This window comes from Sciurus vulgaris (assembly GCF_902686455.1).
Source record: "Sciurus vulgaris genome assembly, chromosome: 19".
NCBI lineage: Eukaryota > Metazoa > Chordata > Mammalia > Rodentia > Sciuridae > Sciurus > Sciurus vulgaris.
The window spans coordinates 25,130,145-25,146,354 of record NC_136480.1 but is presented as its reverse complement, the minus strand read 5'-3'; positions in this window follow the sequence as shown (position 1 = coordinate 25,146,354).

The following is a 16,210-nucleotide window of genomic DNA, read 5'->3' as shown; positions in this document are numbered from 1 at the left end:
ACACAGGGCTGGGTGTGCACTGTTCACTGTGATTGAGAGCTCTGGGCACAGGACCAGATGCACACTATCCCCTGTGACTGAGTCATAGACACACAGGAACGAGTGAACACTATCCACTAAGAGTCCTGGACACAAGACTGGGAGAATGTTGTCGACTGCAGTAGATTCTTGGATACAGGGTTGGGGGCTCACTGTTCAATGTGAGTGAGATTCCTGAACACAGGACCAGGGGCACACCATCTACTGACTGAAAAATCTGGACATAAGATAGGGAGGTTGTTGTCTACTGCAGTAGATTCTTGGGTATAGGACCGGGTGCACACTGTCCAATGTAAAAATCCTGAACACAGGACCAATGTGACAGAACCCTGGACACACAGGGTTGGGTGTATCTACTGCAACTGAGAGTCCTTGCCACATAGGACTGGATGTAAACTGACCAGGATAATGTTGTTCACTGCAGCAGAGTCCTGGACACAGGGCTAGGTGGAACCTTCTACTGTGAGTGAGAGTCCAGGACACACAGGACAGGGTACTGAAAATCCTGCGACTGAAAATCGTGGACACAAAGGATAGAGTGCATGCTGTCCACTGTGTCTAATAGTCCTGGACACAGAGCAGGGTGCACACTGTCCACTGAGTCTGAGAATCCTGGACACACAAGGCAGAGTGCACACAGTCCACTGTGTCTAAGAGTCCTGAACACCTGCCCAGGTACTGTCCACTGTGGCTGATAGTCCTGGACACACAGGGCTGGGTGCACACTATCCACTGTGACTGAGAGTCCTGGGCACACAGAACCGTATGCACACTGTCCATTGCAACTGAGAGTCCTAGCCAAATAGGACTGGGCACTCACTGTCCTCTGATGGAGAATACTGGACACACAGGTTTGGGTGCACATGTCCAACATGACTGAGAGTCCCAAACACAAAGCCACTGTGACTGAGACTCCTGCACAGGGCTGGGTGCATAGAGTGCACTGTGACTAAGAATCCTGAGCATTGGACCAGGTATACACAGTTCACTATGACTGAGAATCCTGTATACATAGTCTGGGCGCACAAAGTCCACTGTGATTGAGCAGTGGAGACAGGAGCAGGTGCACACTGTCCATTGTGATTAATACCTAGACACAGAATCAAGAGGACACTGTCCTCTATCACAGAATCCTGAACCCATGACTGGGTAGAGATCATCCGCTCTGACAGTCCTGGACACAGGCCTGAAGTGGTCACTGTTTGCTGTAAGGTGATCCATGCTCACAGCAGCATTGCCCTCTAATTCAGTGGGCTGGGGTCACCTTCGTGAAGGAAAAGAGAGTGGAGGGATGCCTCAGAGATCTCTGGAAGCAGCCTCCTGTGCACTCTGCAGTGACAGTCACCACCCTCACCCAAGCCATGGTATCATTCTTCTGAACCTGAATTTAGGACCTCAGCCTCCCTCAGCCTGCATTGCCATGTTGTTGGCCAGCCTTAGGACTTAGCAGTGGTTCTGTGGAGCCCCAGACTGAGGAGCACAAGTGTCCTGGAGAAGCCAGTGGAAAGACACCCTCTGCAAGGACAGGCAATACCTGTCCTTGATGTGCACCTCCTTGTGCTCCAGCAACTGGCTGATAAAAGTGGGGGAAGCTGCAGGTGACCAGAGTGAGGTGAGACAGGCAAAGAAAGAGAGCTAGAGGACAGATCTCATCTTTCTCTTGAATTCACAAAAGTTTGCAGGAAGGCATTTTGATAGAAAAACAAGAGAAAAGTCACTTTGCTTAGAGGTGTTGAGGTTTGTAACACAACTCATACCTGAATACAGCATATGGGGTTTGTTATAACATAATAGGAGAGATCAAATAGGACAGAGACAGGAACCAGAGCAGGTTGACACCGGACAAAGTGGACACACACAGGGTCCCATAAGCATCTCTACTTTGCTGACCTCTGCAGCTTCCCTTCTGGAGCACCTAGGGCTCCAGCTGTCACGTGTGTGCTCCCCTGCTGCACCAGGAACAGAGATAGCAGTAGGGAACTGTGGCATCTCTTGTCTCCTTCCTAGAAATCCCTCAGTCCTTTACTAAAAGCTCAGTCATGTGACCACACCAGAGCCATGATCTTAGATGGGAGTGTGGCTACTCCAGCACATTGCTGATTTCTTACGGAACAGGAGGAAGGACTGAGCCTTGGGATGACAAGTTGCTGTCCGACCACAAACCCATGAGGACTGGGACCATCTGTTGATGAACTCCACAGGCCAGTCCCTCCTGCTCAGGGAATCATGCTCTCCTATTTTAGGGATCCACCTTCCTGTCCAACTTGCTTGAATAATAGTGGCCACAAAAATGTGCCCTGAACCATTGGTTTGTAGCTTCCTATTTAAAAATTTATCTTGGGTATGTTGTGGTTTAGATATGAGATGTCTCCCAAAAGCTTATGTGTAAAACAATGCAAGAAGTTTCATAGGTAAAATAATTAGATTATGAGATTTTTTACCTAATCAATGGACTAAAACACTGATGGATTAACTGGATGGTAACCATAGGCAGGCTGGGTGTAGCTGGAGGAGGCAGTTACTAGATGTGTGTCTTTGGGGTTTTTATTTTGTCCCTGATGAGCAGAACTCTCACTATTTACTGAGATCCTTTCCTCTACCATGCCTTTCTGAAAAGTTCTTCCTTACTTGAGCTTATCACTCAGTCCCCATTGAGCCCCAGCTCAATCTGCAACCCACAACATAGGACTCAGTCCCCATTCTCTATGGGTCCAGGTCATAAGATGGGGTATCAGAGGGGAGATGTTCCCAGAATCTAAGGGTATTTGCAGTAGCCATGGAAATCCCAGGGCCTGTTTGGAGAAGGATTGAACCCTGTGACTAGGGAGACTTCCCCAGTTCTGGTTCTTTTGTGCCAGGTCCCAATACCTGGAAAAAGCAGGTTCCAAGGAGAGAGGGTCCTGGGAGTCAGGTCTGAGGCTGCCTGCAGACAATCTTGGTATGGGCAGGTTTCCAGCCGACACCTGAATCTTCCAAATGTAAAATGTCTCAGGTATGGAGAAGGAGGCCAGGACTGGAGGAAAATGAAGAGACATTGACAAATCTTCTGGGCAGAGACTCAGCAGGGGTAGATTGAGGGCACCCCCAAGGATAGAGTCACTGGTCTTGATATTCCAGAAAACTCAGTGTAACCCATATGGACCCGGGGATAGGAGATGGAATGTTCAGGGCTGAGTGGGGGCAATCTTGATCCTCTTATTCCTGTTCTCTCCTGATCTCAACCTTCATCCAGAAGAAAAACAAGGTTCCAACATAGAATGCAATGTACCTTGGGTAAGAGAGGGTCGGGGGAAGAGCTGATCCTGCACCAGGGCTCAGCATCAGGGGTCACAGATCAGGGGAGGCCCACTACGCTTAAGTCCTTGTCAGACACAGGACTGCTTGTGGGAGGCATCAGGGCTTCAGGACCTTTGCCTATCAGCCTGGTTGTTATATAGCATGTGATGTGGGATCCAATTCCTCTAACCCAATTCTCTTCATTCAGAGAGAGAGGAGGAGAACCAGGAGGGGTTGCGGAGAGAGAGAAACAGAGGAAGTGAGTTCACAAAAAGCAAAAGCAGGTGAACACTGAATTGAAAAAGGCATCACAACAATATAGTAAGTAGGTGACATTTTTGAATACTCAAAGAAAAGCATAGACTTACAAAAGTAGCCTTTACATTATTTATATCATCTGGGGAAAATACCAAAAATCAATCCTGAAGAAGTAAGCATCTTGGCCTTTTGAAGGTATTCAAAACACAAATGAAGAAAAGCAAAGGTTGATGAAAACTCTGGGTAACATGGGTTTTAGAATTTAAATAATTTAAAGGAAATACTTAAAAATCCAATTACATGAACAAGTTGTTAGAAGACATGGAGAATCTTAAACAACTTCTGGAATAGGTCAAAATCCCAAGAACACAGTTGAGTTGAGGCTGCTGAGCTTCCATGGGAAGAATACTTTTCTCTTGGGAAGAGATAGTGAAGAGCTACATATGAGGCCATAGAGGAAGCAGCAGGTAAAAAAGGGGGCCATGGGATGAGGTAGTAGACAGTGACAAAGGAGGAGGAGACAGGAGGTGGTGAGGGCAACACAGGAGATGAGAGGAGGTGGAGGAGGGCACACAGGGGAAGATGAGAAGAGGTAGTGGAGGGTGACACAGGAGGAAATGAAAGGGGGCTACACATGGGGAAATAGTATGCAATGGCAGAAGGCAACACAGGAGGAGATGAGAAGAGGTGGGGGAGAGCTACACAGAATGTAAAAAGATGGTAGATGACTATAATGGAGGCCATGAGAGCAGGTGGTGTAGTGGAGGGATACACAGGGACTGTGAGAGGATATCGTGGAGAGCTAACTAGGAGGGGATAGAGGAGGTGGTGGAGGGATTCTCACTATGCCAAGAGAGGAGGTGGTGGGAGAATACAGAAGAGATAACAGAAGTTGGGGAGACTTACAGAGGGAGAGAAGGTGGGGGATGGCTACATAGGGGCCTTGAGAAGAATGCTCCCTTGAGCATTTTCTAACTTCAAACTCATTTTCCAGTCTCATGGGAGCCAGAGTGGCCTTCATCAGACCCTCCAGGTGTGTTCTAGCTCATCCTGAAAGAATGGACATTTTTTTAAGCTGTCTGTTTTATCTCAACTCCCTAAGGTTTCCCTCTCAGTAATGGGAACAAAGCCCTTAAAGCTGTTCTCTGTTCCCAAACAGAGAGTAAAAGAGTAAATTGAGCCTGATAGCCAGATAGTGCTCAAACAGTAGGATTACCAGAAACTATTGACCAGAATCTACAGCCTGTTGTAAAACATTGTGAAACATGTTGTCAGCAAACCCAGACCCCCTTTGAAATTTCCTGGCAGCTTTGTTCCCCCTTTTCCCCCTTTCATGTGTGACCCCTCCCGATGTGTGGTTTCTGCCTTTATAAACCTACAAGATTTTCTGCTAGGGACTCGACTCCTGGAGTTGGGTCCCAGCGCGCTGGAATAAACACCTCTTGCGGTTTGCATCAAGTGACGCCTCCTGCGGTTGATTGGGGTTGCCATCAATCCATGGGACAGAGTTGGGGTTTCCTTTTTGGGGGCCTTACATTTGGGGGCTCGTCTGGGATAAGATGGCCTCCCCTCATCCGCGGAGTCGACCTTGGAGGTAAGAAGGGGTACCCCGAAGTTGTCTTTGTCTTGTGTTTTGTTAGTTGGTCTGGTTCTGTGAGCGCGCTTTCGGTTTCGGTGGCAGCCGTTCGGTGACTCGTGAGAGTGGCCGAACAGTGGCCGGCAGACGTGCCTGGGGGCCACAGGTTGCAGCCCTGGGGGACGCCCTAAGGGTGGAAGGAGAGCCAGGGACGCCTGGTAGTCTCCGTCGGTAAGGGCGCTGATGGGGTTCAATTGGTGGATCAGAGATTGGCGCCCGTCTGTATCTGGTTCTGTTGTGTGTTTGTGGCGGACAAGGTGGAGGAAGGGTTGGAACAACTGGGGGGTTCTCGGACCGGGCTACTCTGGGGTGGGCCCCAAAGGTTCCTTCTCTGGACTCCCCCTCCCGACAGCCCTGAAGGGTAACTTAGCAAAGTAGCTTCAGTCTCAAAAGTAATGAAAAATAAGGTCTCATAATTTTAACATCCAACCTGTCTGGATGAGATGTCTAAAATGCCTTAGACACAGAGTTTCTGTTAAAACCTGTTAGATCCTTCCAGATCTCAGTCAAGGCTTACATTGAAATATAAATAAAAGAAGCCTAAAGGCTCAGTAGGAGACCGGTCTCAAACCCAGGGAAAGAAAAGGTAAAAAGAGTCTTTAAAACTCCAGCAAAGTAAATGCTATATTTTTAATTATATGTTTTTTTTGAGCTCATGATTTTTTGATCAGTTCTATTTTTTATTCAACTAGAGTTTTTGAACATCTGTTACACTGCAATGGAGATTCACCTATAAAGTTACAAGGGCTTGATTTTGTGTTATTTGTATGTTGTGCTGTCTGATGTCATGTTTTGTCTGTATCAAAACTGAGCGCTCCTAAAATTAAGATTTAAAAATGGATCCAGATACTTTTAATTCACGTGATTTAAAAAAGGTTCAAATTGGGTAAACTAATAAGAGTAAAATGTCTTTGAAAATAACTTGCAAGTCTCTAGGTGGTCAAGCTAATAAAATATTGATGTTAATAAAATGTCTAATATCAATTGTTTCTAGGACTTTTCTTCAACAGGGAAGAGACAGCAAATACTGTTCAGGACACTTGTCTGATATCTTGGTTTTTTACAGAATAAGTGAATTAGAGTTAACATGTATGGGATTACTCTAATGTGTTTGTAGAGACATCTGATTAATTTACAAAGTTAAAATGCTAATTGTTAAATAACATCGAGTACTTTTAACTCCTTAAATTCCATGGGGTGTCATACTTAAACATTATTGGTGTTTTCATAGGTTGGTAAATAAAAGGGTTTAAACTTGCTTTGTGTCATCACTAAACTAAAAACAAGGTTACTAAGAGTTATGCCCTAACAAGTGCAATTCTATATACAAAGGGTCCCAAAAAGTTTCAACTGTGTTTCAATTAGAGTATTATAAATAACAGAATATTTAATCTTATTAAAATAGAGTAATTTATCTAAATTCAGAAATTTCATAAGAGTTGTTTTTAGAATGTGAACAAAAAGGGGTCAACGAATAGGAAAGAGAAAATAAAAGGTTCTGGGTATGGAAATATATTTAGTAAAAGGAAAAAGGAAATGTTTCTGGGTAAGAAAGTGCTTGTGTGATGAAATACATGAGGGTCTAAGTAAGTGCTAAGAAAGTCTGTGTAAGTAAAGGGCAAGTTTCAACAAGTTTGTGTGTAACTAAGTTGGTTATATGTATGTGAGACAGCTAAAACTATTGAAGGTTTTTCCTAAGGTGAAATACTAACGTTCTGATATAAACCAAAGTTTAATCTATATGGTAGAATGACATGGTAAAATGACAAGGATTTGAAACACTAATTTACTCTTAACTTTGTGTCTATTAAGTTTATTCTTTAGAACAATTAGTCTTAAAAATTGGGGTATATACAATTATGGTTAAACAACTATTACAGAGTATTGTACTTTGTTACAGAGCCTACATTTCTCTTTAAAAACTCAATTTGGTAAGATAAAAGTGTCAAGGTATTTGTGAAATGGTCACTAGTTGTATATTAAATGTGTTCATATTTTTCAGGACCACAAGTTTTTAAAGCAAGGAATTTATTAAGCTCTGCTATCCTCCAGATTAAACTTGTCTGTAATGGTAATCTTAAACTTATAAAGAGTAAATTTTATTGGGGATTTATTTCTATCATTTAATGTTCTATTATAGGACCTGCTATCAATAGGGTATGTGTAGAATTTGTTACTTTTTACACTGGGATAAAGAATTTCAAATGTAAATGTATTTCTAAACATTAGAGTCTGATTTGTTTAAAGGTTAATATTGTGAAACATGAAAGAAACATGAAAACATTTTGCCACTTAATCACACAAAAGGAAAGTTAAAAGCTCTCTCAGCCTTTCTTTGATTCATGCTTTAGATACTATGTTAAATTGTGTTAATTATAAAGTTTATATAGACTCAGGAAACAGTATATGTAAACTACCTAATGGTATTTAAGGAAAAGAAGCAAAGATCAACATCAGAATTAGAACACTTAAGATCTGTAAAGAGCCATGCCTTACCTGAGATAAGGCTCTGCCTCCCACCTCACTGTGTGTAGAATAGCTCCAAAATAAGCCAGACTTCAGCTTATTTAAAGTTATAGTCAAAAGATTGGTTCTTGTTGTAAAAGTACTGTGATCTCAAATAGGGGATAGAATGTAGTTCTCAATCAAAATTCAAGATAGCTATTATACAAGCTGAATATATTTTTACTCTTGCTAATTTCATTTTGTAAAACTGTTACCTGTTAATGTTTTGCAGAAGTAGCTGCTCCAAGAACAAACAACCTAAGTAACTTGTGATAATAAGCCATCACCTATAGAATAGATAGTGGTAACTTCCAGTACTAATGCAGACTCCAGTTAGATAAAAGGGTAAATAACTGTAAAGTTATGGACATTAAAGTTAAAGCCCATTACTCTTAATTTATGACTGGTGAGACTGGCTTGCTGGATAATTAAGATCAAACTTAGAAATTGGAGTTAAATACAGAGGTCAAGAAAAGTCCATATTTGGGTCTTGCCCTCAATGTTAGCCTGAACCCAGGGAGTAAGAGAACTTCTCTAAGGAGCGTTGCAACTCTGGGTCACACAACCTCCTGATCAAGGAGATTGTTGAGACTAGAGGATGAAAAATTATCCAGTGCATCTGCTGCAGACGAGGGTCATGGAAAAGGGGAAACATCCCTTGATGTTTCTAAAGGAAGTCACCTCATCAAGAGACCCTGCCTAATCAAAGTCACTGGTGGAGCTAAGGAGCCGCTCTTAAGTTCTGTACGAGTGACCCCTGTGGGAACTCAGCTGACTCTTTAACAAGACAGGAACCAGGTCAATTTGACCAGCTTGATCTTAGATACCCAGCAAAACAGTTAAAACCAAAATATAGCCATTCTTGGGCATTTAAAGGAAATAATAATTAAATGTAACTTAAGATGTACACTTGTATTAGCCCACTAGAATAAAGGCTGGAAGCTACAAATGAAAGAAAGATTCTTCAGCAAATGTGCCTGATAACTATCAAGAGAAACTGCCAGAGTCAGAAGTTTTTAGTCAGTTTAAGACCTTCCTAAGCTACACAGGTAGACTTAATCTATGTTTGCTAGTATGATTATCTATTCCTAAGTAACAGAAGTATAGAGATCTCTACTAAACACAGGTTATACCAATAAAGGGATATTTTACAAAATCAGATGACATTAAGTAGCTTAACTATATTTTCTGGGGACATCTATGACAATGTTAAAGTCCCCAAATAAAGGCCTTGTTCTCTCCAGCCTTTGCTAGGCCTAGTTATGGGAACAATTTCTCAGTTCTTCCACCTCCTGGTGAGAGATTAACTTCTGTCATTTTCATGATACTCAGTGGCATGTTTCAGATGCTGCAACATTTACTTTGTGCTAATCTCATTTCAGTACTCATGTCTTTTTGTTCTTCTATCATAGAAGCAGCCGCCCCCAGATGACTTTACAACCTGCTCTTCCCCAACCAGGCTTCTTCCTGGGACCCCTTGATTGACCCGATTTTTAGAAAAGGAACTCCAAGCTGCTTGCCCCACGCCACCCACTTCCAGCTCGAAGAAGCTAGAGCGGTCATCGACCTCCTTCTCCAGCAGCATGGAGTTCCTGAGATTAGAGGGGGGAATGAAGCCAGAATTGGGAACAGGTAGTTAGTGTAGAAATAGGGGATCGGGTCAAATCGAGGAAATGGCCATAAAATCATCTGCCTCTGGAAGTTGGAGACTGCCCCTGGAAGAATGGAATGTCAAGGATCTCCGGAGCCCATTGATTACCAAATTTACCTGCCTTTATCAAGGACTGTTTATCAAGGACTGCAAACAAGGGGCTGCTAATTGGTGGCCCGCCCCCTGGGCTCTTGCCTGCCTGAAATCACCTAGTCACCTTCATCAGGGAAAGAGTAAGTGCTGTACAGGTACTAATGCTTAGGCAACAATACCAGTCCCTCCGCCAAGGAAATAGCTTTGGAGAAGAGTATATAGAGACAGAAGTTCCATGATTAGAACTTACCAGAAAAGAAAATGGGGAAATGAAAGAATGGACATTTTTTTAAGCTGTCTGTTTTATCTCAACTCCCTAAGGTTTCCCTCCCAGTAATGGGAACAAAGCCCTTAAAGCTGTTCTCTGTTCCCAAACAGAGAGTAAAAGAGTAAATTGAGCCTGATAGCCAGATAGTGCTCAAACAGTAGGATTACCAGAAACTATTGACCAGAATCTACAGCCTGTTGTAAAACATTGTGAAACATGTTGTCAGCAAACCCAGACCCCCTTTGAAATTTCCTGGCAGCTTTGTTCCCCCTTTTCCCCCTTTCATGTGCGACCCCTCCCGATGTGTGGTTTCTGCCTTTATAAACCTACAAGATTTTCTGCTAGGGACTCGACTCCTGGAGTTGGGTCCCAGCGCGCTGGAATAAACACCTCTTGCGGTTTGCATCAAGTGACGCCTCCTGCGGTTGATTGGGGTTGCCATCCATCCATGGGACAGAGTTGGGGTTTCCTTTTGGGGGGCCTTACATTAATGGAGGCCATGAGAGCAGGTGGTGTAGTGGAGGGATACACAGGGACTGTGAGAGGATATCGTGGAGAGCTAACTAGGAGGGGATAGAGGAGGTGGTGGAGGGATTCTCACTATGCCAAGAGAGGAGGTGGTGGGAGAATACAGAAGAGATAACAGAAGTTGGGGAGACTTACAGAGGGAGAGAAGGTGGGGGATGGCTACATAGGGGCCTTGAGAAGAATGCTCCCTTGAGCATTTTCTAACTTCAAACTCATTTTCCAGTCTCATGGGAGCCAGAGTGGCCTTCATCAGACCCTCCAGGTGTGTTCTAGCTCATCCCCAGCTCCAAACATAGCTTCTTCTCTGCCCAGAGGGACCACTGTCCAATCTGACCAGTCATCCATGCAGGCCAGACCAGGAGTAGCCCTTTGCAGGCCAGGCAAGGGGATGGCTGGAGGCTGTTGGTATCGTTCATACCACTCTCCCAGGAAGAGAGGAGATGGAGGCTGGCTCTGCTGGACCACTAGAACTACTAGGGCTTCATTTGGAAAACAAGGTTCTTATACCTGCAAACCTGGCCCAAATCTGCACAGAGCACGAAAATGAAACCAGAACTTGGTACATGACTCTGAACATGGTGGGTGTTTTGCCAGATCCAGAGACTCTCAAAACACTTGGAGATTTACCTATGCAGTGGGAAGTCTCTACTCCTTTCCTCATTTCTCTCGTTTATATTGCTTCTGTTCATGGCATCAAGGAAGAGAGAAACTCAGCTTTTCCTTCTTCATTTCTTCCATGATTTTTCACTTTTCTCAACCTTCTATTTCTCTTCGGGATCCCAACTGCATTCAACCAGACTAGGCCAGAACATACGCTCATCTGACACAACAGCCTCAGCATCTGGAATCGCTGGTACCACAGGCCTCCACATCTGTCTGTTTCTAACTTTGGAAGGTCTGAATTATCTTTTAATATGTTCATCTGATCCCACATGGAATCCCCCTTCACAGGTATGACTGGTGGCCTCTTGAGCACACTTTGATGTGTCTTCTGCCAACAACAGTGGTTAACTTCTTAATCTGAAGATATATTTTATATGTTATTCACATCCCCGAAATGTCTGTTTTCTCTGATGTTGTTTCTTTGCTTATCATTCACTCACTTCTCCTGTCTTCCCTCCTTCACTCTCTCTCCTTATCTCTCATAATGAAGAAAGGCAGAGTGAGAGAAACTTGATTTTTTTCCTTCTGCTTCTTCCATGAATTTGTATTCCTCACAAACCCTCTTTTTTCTCCATGGTGCCCCATCTGTACTTCGAGAGGCTGGGCCCAAACACTGGTGCTAAGCTTAACCCAAGGTTCAACCTCTGAAACTTTGAGTACCTCAGGCTACCTGACCTACTGATCTGACATGGAAGGTCTGAATTATCTTCTACCTTCCTCCTCCTGATCCCACATGAAAATTCTCTTTGAAGAGAATTTTATGCATATCATACTAGTATTGAAGGCCAGAGGTAAGTTACTACATGAGTTTTACATGCATAGTATGGACATCATATTAGTATGAGTCCATAGGCAGTTATTGCATTAATTTTAGATGCTATTATATGGATATCATATCTGTATTAAAGGCCATAAGAAAGCCATTATATTAGTTTTAGGTTCTATACTATGAATATTATATTGATATGAATATAATATATGAATGATATATGAATATCACATGGCAACTGTTCTTTTAGAGGCTATAATATAGATATTATTTTAGTATTAAAGGACACAGGGTAGCTATTATGTATTTAAAACTAAAAGGGAACAATATGTTTATCACATTAATTTTAAAGATCCCAGGAAGCTATTATATTAAGTTTAGATGCATATTAGTGTTCAGGGCCACAAGTTATCTATTACACTAGTCTTAGATCTAGTATAATAATAGAATATTTTTACTAATGGCACATAACATGTTTTTGTTTATCAGGCTGTATTATGAATATTATATTAACATTTAAGGCCACAGGGGATCTATTATTTAGTTACAGATGATATCAAATGAATATTACTTTAATATTAAGGGACACAGAGCATCTATTGTTAACTTGAGATGTGGTAGTATGGATATATTAGTATAAAAAGTCCATAGCAGCTAATAAACTAGTATTGAATTCTATGGTATAGATCAATAATAAGGGTCACTGGGTAGCTATTATATCAGTTTTAGAGGTTATAGTATGGGTATCACATTAGTATTAAAGAGCACAGGTCAACTATTATATTACCTTCTCAATTCCAGGAATCAAATAGACCACAACACAATAATACTAGATGACTTTAACACACCTCTCTCACCACTGAACAGATCTTCCAAACAAAAATTGAACAAAGAAATCATAGATCTCAATAACAATCAATAATTTAGACTTAACGAACATATATAGAATATACCATCCAACAAAGAGCGAATACACTTTCTTCTCAGCAGCACATGGATGCTTCTCTAAAATAGACCATATATTATGCCACAAAGCTACTGTTAGCAAATACAAGAAGATAGAGATATTACCTTGTATTCTATCAGATCATAATGGATGGAAATTAGAAATAAGTGACAGAATAAAAAACAGAAACTACTCCAACACCTGGAGATTAAATAATACGCTATTGAATGATGAATGGATAACAGAAGATATCAGGAGGTAAATAAAAAAATTCTTAGAGGTAAACAAGAACAAAGATACATCATATCAAAATTTCTGGGACACTATGAAAGCAGTACTTAGAGGAAAATTTATTTCATGAAGCGCATTCAATAAAAGCAGAAAAATCAACAAATAAGCGACCTAACACTACAGCTTAAAGCCATAGAAAAAGAAGAACAGAACAACACCAAAAGTAGTAGAAGACAGGAAATAGTTAAAATCAGAGCTGAAATCAATGAAATTGAAACCAAAGAAACAATCGAAAAAAATTGACAAAATATATTGCCATCAGGTGTGATAGTATGGACTTTATATTAGCGGCACAAGGACATATATATTGCTTTAAGATGCTATATGTGGATATTAACTTACTACCAAAGGACTCAGGGAATCTATATTACATTATTTTTTATTAGATTAGATTAGATTAGATTGGACAGTATGTATATTACATTAGTATTTAAGTCTTAGGGCAGCTATTATGTTACATTTAGATGCTACATTATGAATATCATATTATTGTAAAAAAACACAAAGTAGCTATTATTTTAGTATTTGATGCTGTAGTATGAATATCATAGTAATATAAATGCCCCAGGGCAGCTATTGTATAAATTTTAGATGCTATATTATAGATATTATAACATTTTCTAAACCACAGGGTAGCTATTATATTAGTTTTAGGTATAATATCATGGATATCATATTAGCATGAAAGACCACAAAAAAGCTAATTTATTAGTATAAGATGGTATAATATGGGTATCAAAATAACATTAAAGGTCACAAGGCACCCATTTATTTTAGATGCTATAGCATGGATATTTTATTAGTATTAAAGTTTACAAAGTTCAACCACTATATTAGCATTAGATGCTACAGTATGGATATCATTAATAATAATACTTCAGGGTAGCTACTATATTAGTTTAATATGTTATAGTATTGAAATTACATTGATAGTGAAATCCACACTGCAATTATTATATTAGCTTTACATGGTATAGTATCCCTATGATATTAGCCTTAAAGGACATGGGCAGATATTATACTAGTGTCAGAGGCTGTGGTATGGATAGCATTTGACTCTTTCTTTTTTTTTTGCATTTGACTCAAATGCCACAAGGCAGTTATTTTATTAGTTTTAGAATGTATATTATATTAGTATTAAAGGCCACAGAACAGCTTTTCTGTTTGTTTTAGATGCTATAGCATGAATATTGCATTATTATTAAAGACCACAAGAGAGTTATATTGTTATATTTAGATGGTAGAATATGGATGTCATGTTAGTATAAAAGGCCACAGAGCACCTATTATATTAACATTAGATGGTAAAATATAGGTGTTACATTAACACTAAAGGCCATAGCATAGCTGATATATTAGTATCAGATGCTACAGTATGGACAGTCCATCCATACAGACCAAAATGCAACTATTATTTAGTTTTAGATGCTGTAGTAGGAAATCACAGTAATATTAAAAGATACAGGGTAGCTATTTTATTTGATCTAGATACTGTATTATGAATACTATATTAGTACAAATTATCACAGAACAAGTATTATATTAGTTTCAGATGCTGTAGGACTGAGATCTCATTGGTAGTGAAGGCCACAGGGCCTTTACAGGATAATATATCAATTATAATCACCTTAGGGCAGTCATTTTATCAGTTTTGGGTGCTATATTGTGGATATCATATTAGTATTAAAGACCTCAGGAAGAGCATTTTATTAGTTTATTGGTTACATTAAAGATATTGTATTAACAATAAATGCCACATGGTGGCTATTATATTAGTTTTATAGCCAAAGTATGAATATTATGTTAATATTAAAGGCCCCAGGGCAGACCTTTTATTCGCTTTAGAGGCCAAGGAACAGAAGTTATACTAACATTGAAGGTCACAGTACAATTATTATATTAATGTTGGATGCTATAGAGTGGATATTACTTTCAAAGGCCATAAGGAAAATATTAAATTATAGATGTAATGCTATGGACATTACAATAACACAAAAAGTGAAAGAGCAGTTATAATATCATTTTAGAAAGTATAACATGGATATTTTAATAGTATTAAAGGTCTCAAAACAGTCATTATATTAGTTTATTACCACAGTTGGATATTATATTAATATTAAAGGCCCCAGGGCAGTTATCGTATTAGTTTTAAAGGTCAAGGAATGGATATTATATTAATATTGAAGGTCACAGTGCAGTTATTATGACAGTTTTAAAGGTCAAGGAACAGATGTTATATTAGTATGAAGGCCACAGAGCAGCTATTATATTAATTTTGGATGCTATCATGGGATATTAGTAATAACGGCAACAGGGAAGATATTAGTTTTAGATACAATACTATGTATACATTAATATGAAAAGTGACAGGGCAGCTATTATATCATTTTAGAGAATATAGCATGGATATTATAATAGTGTTACAGGCTATAGGGCAGTTAATACATCAGTAATAGATTCCATAATATGGATATCTGATTGGTATTTAGTACCACAGTGTAACTATTTTATTTCACATGTTACAGTATGGATAATATATTAGTATTAAGGAAACAGGACAACTGTTATATAGTATGAGGTGCCTTGCTATGGATCTCATATTGATAATAAGGTCACAGAGCAGCTATTATATTCATTTCAGATGCAGAATTAGAAGTCATAGGGCAGCTAATTCTAACTTGTGATGCTAAATATGTATGTTACATTAACATTAAAGGTCATAGGACAATTAATATATTAGTATCAGATGCTACACTATGGATTTTACATCAATTAAAGGTCAAGGTGCAGCTATTATTTAGTTTTAGGCACTCTAGTAGGATATCACGGTAACATTAAAGCCCACAGAATAGCTATTATATTAGCTTTAAATATTATATAAGTATCATATTAGTATTACTTGACAGATGCTATGGTATTGATATTACATTAGTATTAAAGGTCTCATGGAGTTATTTTATTAGTTTTAGATGCTATAGTGTGCATATCATACAAGCATGAAAGGAGGACATGGAGGCTATTATATTAGTTCTGGAGACCACACTACAAGTATTATATTAATGTTAAAGGCTATAGAACAGGAATTATATATCAGGCTACAGTATGGATAGTAAGCTAATAAAAAAGGAGACAGGTCAGTTATTAATTAGTTGCTATAGTATCTATAACATATTAATAGTTAAGTCCACAGGACAGCTGTTGTCAGCATTAAATACTATACTAAAGATGTTATATTAATATGAAAAGTCACAGGACATTAATATATCAGTTTTCAATGCTATTGTATG